At 45.5% G+C, this 6181-nt stretch overlaps 1 pseudogene; it reads right to left on the bottom strand.

The window, feature by feature from the left end:
- Nucleotides 1-1649: 1649 nt before the first annotated feature.
- On the bottom strand, nt 1650-3385 carry LOC147885530 (galactan beta-1,4-galactosyltransferase GALS1 pseudogene; annotated as a pseudogene).
- Nucleotides 3386-6181: the final 2796 nt, after the last annotated feature.

The raw sequence follows: 6181 nt of genomic DNA, 5'->3' as shown, positions 1-6181 counted from the left end.
TATCAGAAGTTTGATGCTTTTATTCGGTCCCAGGGTTTTAGAAGGAGTGAAATTGATCACTGCCTCTACACTAAAAGGGCTAAGGATAATAGCCTGATAATCTTGGCACTATACGTGGATGATATGCTATTGGCTAGCAAGAATACTTATGAGCTAGATGCTTTAAAGGCCAAGTTATATGAGGCCTTTGATATGAAGGATTTGGGACTTGCAGGTCATATTCTTGGTATGCGCATCACGCGTGATCGGAGTAAGAAACTCCTTTGGCTTTCACAAAAAGAGTATGTTACAAAAGTATTGCAGCGTTTCAATATGGAGGGGGGGAAGGCAGTGAGTACTCCATTGCCTCCATATGTGAAACTGAGTCATTCAGATAGTCCCAAATCAGATGAGGAGAGGGCCATGATGGCCAAGGTTCCTTATGCATCAGCAGTTGGGAGTCTTATGTATGCTATGATAGCTACTAGACCAGATATTGCATTTGCAGTGGGAGTTGTTAGCCGGTATATGGCTAATCCAGGAAAGAGGCATTGGGAGGCAGTTAAGTGCATCATGAGGTACATGAAGGGTACCAAGGAGATGTGCATTTGCTTTGGTAAAGGAGTCATGCGTGTACTTGGGTACACAGATTTAGACTATGCAGGGCATGTGGATAGTAGGAGATCCACTTCTGGTTATGTGTTCACCTTTGCAGGTGGTGCAGTGTCGTGGATGTCTCGCGCACAAAAGTGCATTGCTTTGTCTACCACAGAGGCTGAGTATGTTGTAGCCACAGAGGGTTGCAAGGAGGCTATATGGCTTGATCGGCTAGTGGGAGATTTGGGGATTCATACAGGTGTACCGACATTGCATAGTGATTCCATGAGTGCTATTCAGCTAGCACAGAATCCGGTCTTTCATGCAAAGACCAAACACATTGAGGTCAGGTACCATTTCATCAGGGAGGTACTTGAGGACAAGCGCATAGAGCTTGTCAAGGTTCATACAGATGATAACCCTGCAGATATGCTGACGAAGAGTCTACCTAGTCAGCGGTTTGAGTATTGTCGTGTATTGATGGGCATTGGTTGATGGGCATTGGATAGTATGCTCACTGGTTGTTCTCCCTTAAAGGCACATTGTCCTTTAAGTGGGAGGTTGTGGGGTTAAAGGTCACTGTGCCTTAACCCCAGTTATGTACAATACTCAAACACATATATAAATGAATGAAAAAGAAAATTAGGGGTTCTGCACCCACCAAACTTGTGTGGCTCCCTATCTCTCTCTCTCCTTCTTCCGTTTTTGCTTCCGTTGAGAGCACTCTCACATGAGATGTAATCTTTGACCAAGATGTAAATGGAAGTCACCTGTAGTAAAGCTTTAGCGTCATATGGAAGCAGGAGCATGTCTTCTTAAAGTCAATAAACCAATGAGAGAGAATTGTTTGCATTTTATACAATTCTAACTTTAATGACACTTCTACTAACTTTTATGTCAATTTTGCTCCCACTCTTAAAGAAATCATATCCTTTTTAAACATCTTTTCTAATGAAGAACTCATTCCATATTTGGCTTGCCACCTTGATTCATTCACCCCTCTTTATCTATCTCTCAAAAGAGAAATTAGGTGTAACACATGAGTAAATGGATGACGATCTTCTCGTTCAAAATCAAGAAAGGGAAAAGATGGGGCCGATTTGTTGAAGCTCGAATTGCTTGACCAAAGGTCCCATGTAAGTCATGGAGGTGTCGAGCTCGAACGGGATGTTGTCATGAGTGAGGGAAGTGGCATTGCTAAGCTGCGAGCAAAGCTCTCCTGGTTTTGTGATGGTGGCGTGATAGTGATAGTACCGCATCTCAGGCCACCATACCCATCTTGTATTCCCCTCCATGTGACTCAGCTCCTGCTGTGAATAATGCACACCCGTAGCATACACCTTCCTCGCCTGCACCGCATACTTGGGCGTTTTCTTCACAGAGTCCTGGGTCTGATCCATGTCCCTGTATACCAGTTTCTCGAACCCCCACCTGCTCCACACACCGTTACATATGAGCATCATCATGCAGGCATTTATGTCACAGTTAGTTCAGGAATCGTGAGCCTTCGGCATTGTGAGCTTCGGCCGTGATCGGACACGAGGTCGGACATGGATTAACGATTTAGTGTTTACAGAATTGCATGCATACTAACAGAAGCAAGACACTAGCTAGCCCTCTGGATCCGAAGAGCCGTTGAGCAATGGCTTCTCCGCAAGGGTTTGTCAATCAACAGCGTAATGCAGGCAAGTAGCTGTTTATCAACCTAAATCTAGTAAGCGCAAAGAGAAGCAGCGTACTCCTTGGAAACAGCTCCGGCCACAATCACTCACAGCACACCAATTATTAGTTGCTTAGTATACCTTCGATCACATAAAGAGAAAGAGCTATACCTTGTCGAGTTGCCCAACGTTTCGTTTTCCCTGCAGAGCCCGTCCGACATCCGAAATTGGCTCAATTGGACTGCGGTATCGTTCCAGAACCTACCCATGGCTGAGTGAAACGTCTCTCCCTGGTCGATGTAAATGTACTCGTCCACGTCGAAGAAAAACGTCCAATTGGCCTGAAACCGAGTTCTGTGTAAGCAATCGTTCAGAATTAGGAACTGATTGTAGTAATAGCCATCGAACTCTGCTTGTTGTTTCACATTTTGCACTGTTATGTAGCCTAATTTCCTCCACGGCTCCAATACCGCCCTTACTTCAGCATTCATTCCTCCAGCATCATGAAAGACAAAATGGGATCGTGGACCGAATAGTCGAACATGGTATGCAATCCATTCCCGTATTCTTGGTGCACTCAAGGGCCCGTACAGAGGGGAGCCACAATACATGAAATCATAGGGATATGGTGGCTCGTACAGCGTTGCGTTATAAACGCCTTCGTTCTCTGTCAAAGCGACAATGCGTTCAGCAGGCTTTCCTAGTCCGTCTCCGTGGGATGCATGCAAAATAAGTTGCCCTCCCTTCCGATCTGTTCCCACAGGCTCTTCAAAGGTGCAATTGACAACCACCACTGTGTACACACGACCATAATTCATATCCGGAAGCAGTTTGTGAGATATTTCGCTCTTGATCGTCGCCTTGTTGGAAGAGGTACGAGAAGGCACCCATTCGCACTCAAATTCTGGATTCCCAAATGTATACAGAGGTTTTGAGCCTAGCCCTACGACTGCAAACGTGTTTTTTCCGCCCCTGTATGCTCCAAAGACAACGAACAGAGAAGCAGCAGATCCATAAGGTCGGAACTCCCTCTTCTCATCACGAGCATCATCGAGCTCAATAGCTTCCTCGGATCCTTGAGAAAGATCCTTCTGATGCTCGTAAATGTGGGTTTCATAAGTCACATTGGGCGGCATAGACGTGGCCATGAGTACAACTCTACTCCGTTGTATCCCCACCTCTGTCAGGAGAATGAAAAAACATAGGGCGAGAGAACTGACGAGAAGCGTTTTCTTCTCAACCCAGCTAGCAAGGTGGTGAGAACAAGGGCTGTGCCGAAGTTTCGTGGGGTTGTGGGTGATCAGGGAGGGCTGCATACTGATTTGGGGCGGTGTATGGAAGCTCCCGAATTGGAGGAGGGATCTATGCAGTTTGTGGCAGCATGCAGGACTGGAGAGAAATCCTCAGGACCAAATTATGACAACGGCAATGGAGACAACAAAACTGGTAGAAGCTTCTGGTGGAGACGAGAAATCACCAAGAAGAGTAGAAACAGATGTAAAGAAAGATGACCACCGATCGCACGCAGATCACAGCTTCACTACGCAGCACGTTCACGTGTGGCAACAAGAATGGATCGAGGTTCATCGAACAGATTTTCAATCATAGTGTGTCGAACAAGGTGACCCGTCCAGTCTACGTCTGCATTACGTGATGTAAAAGCCTGCCCCGAGTAGATTCTTCGCTTCACTAGTGTGCACGCGACGTAATTTTTTCGCTTCACAGTGCATGCAAGCTGCTTTCCAGCGATGCTGGAGCCTGGTGCCCTTGTAGGAACTCCTTGAGTGTGTTGCTCAGACTTGCTCTCTACGGGGCTCCCAATACCCTTCTCTGCTCCGTATTGATCTGCAAGATGAGCTCCCAAAGAATGCATGGCCTTATTTATAGGAGTGCCGTTGGCCGACCTAGTCTAGAGAGACTGGCCGACTGGCCTGCCTTATAGGTTTCTGGAGACGAGCTCTGCCCAACCTCATAGAATGCTGACTGCAGCTTTTCTAGTTTCTGTCGACCCCTTAAAAGCTGTTCCCACTCACACTAGGTGTGTGCTTGTCAGCGACATCTCAAGCATGCGACGCCGGACATGGCCAAATGAATGGCCATTGATGTCTATCAGATTGTCCATCAATGTCTACATCTCCCTCACGTGTGTGTGCGGATACACAACAAGACAAAGCACTTACAGACGTGCACACAGATGCATTTACTCAACTTAAAAAAAAACTTACAGACGCATCTATTTGCACGTCTATTTGCGCGTCTAGAGACCCACATCTAACGGTACGTCCATATAGCAGACAGACGTGCATATAGATGCGCATATAGACACGTAAATAGATGCTTTGCTAGATTATTTAAAAACCAGACAGATGCATCGTTAAACGCGTGTATAGATGCATTTATAAATGGTCTTATAGATGCACAAATAGACGCTTCTCAAACAAACAGATGCGTACATAGACGCGTTTATAGACGGTTTGATAGACACACTACATAATATTTTTTAAATTTATAGAATGTTGTGTATGTTGTGCATGCTATGTAGTTACAGGAATCCCATTTTAACATTGTGTAATTCAATTCTTACAGCCAACCGCATTTTAATTAGCACTCTTGCAAGTACGTCTATAGCCGACAATTACAATTCCAAATAAAACATTACAACTCCAAAATGTTTAGTTCACAAAGCATTAATTGATAGAACGTTGCACAAGAAAATTGAAAGCTCAAAAAGTGCTTGTATGTACATATAGCACAAAGCTAAGCCACGTCCTCTGGCTTCAAGTACCAAAAATAAGAGGAGTGTATATACAAGAGGCATGAAGCCAAGCCAGTGGCTTTAAGTACAAAAAAGAGTAGCTAGCACTACTTCTACGACTAATCTAAGTTCTCCACGTCCTCGCTCCCTTCTACGCTCCCTTCTGATCTGCCTCCTTCCTCGTCTTCTTGTGTAGGGGCCTGTAAACAAGGGACAACATATATCAATGTATGAAAAATCGAATCTTTACTTATAATATTGACATTATTTAATTACTTTCAAATACCTCGGGGGACGCTCCAATAGCCCGGATATACTGCTCCTCAATAATCAACCCGTCATTATAAAAGTGCTTCCATGCATCTCCTCCGCGATGGTGGCGGTGGTAAGTTGTCTCGATAGGAGTAGGGTATCTGCCCACGATATCAAGCTGCAAGATGACACAATTTGCGGAGGGGTTAGTACAAAGAAACAACCTCCTAATAAACTACATAAACAATATAATTTGAGATCGATACTTACAAATTGGGCCTCCCATGATTCAACACCCCCTGCTCCAAAATGCACGCTTCCATATTACTCCATTTGGATCCTTCATGCCTCCACATGCTTCAGACTGGGTTCCTTCCTCACTGACTTCATTGCTTTCTTCCACTCACGCTTGTGAGCGGTGTGGGGCAGGCCCCTTGGTGGTTGACCTCCCTCGAGCCTGGCAAGCTCCGCTAGTGCCTGTCTCTTAAGCGAAGATCTTTTATTGCCAAGTATCATAACAATCTTTGACTTGGCCCATTTATTTGTGAACTGAACATTGGGGGGGTTAGGATACCTAGAGCGAACAGCAGCGAGGGTCTCATCAGCCAACCTCTTTAAATGGTCTTTGTAGTGGATAAAGCAATCTCTCTAATTATTAGCAATTACAGAGCACATGAAGGCCATGATGTCCTTCCCCCGTGCCTCCATCAAGATGCCTCCTATCTGAGTGATGTCATAGAAGATCGTACCATCACCCGGAGGCACGTCTAAATCATCTGAATTGTCCTCGTCCCCACCACCACCCCTCCCAAAGCACTGTGCCATGCATCCCCCACCACTCTCCGTGCTACTACGCCTGCTACCGTGTCGTGTCAAGCTAGTACGTTGGCCACCTGTAGCTAGAGACTGCACAGGACTACGTGGACCACTCATAGCT

Source organism: Dipteris shenzhenensis, chromosome 25 (genome assembly GCF_047967505.1).
Source record: "Dipteris shenzhenensis isolate YYH24624 ecotype China chromosome 25, Dip_SZ_1.0, whole genome shotgun sequence".
NCBI lineage: Eukaryota > Viridiplantae > Streptophyta > Polypodiopsida > Gleicheniales > Dipteridaceae > Dipteris > Dipteris shenzhenensis.
This window is presented reverse-complemented; position numbering and strand designations above follow the sequence as displayed.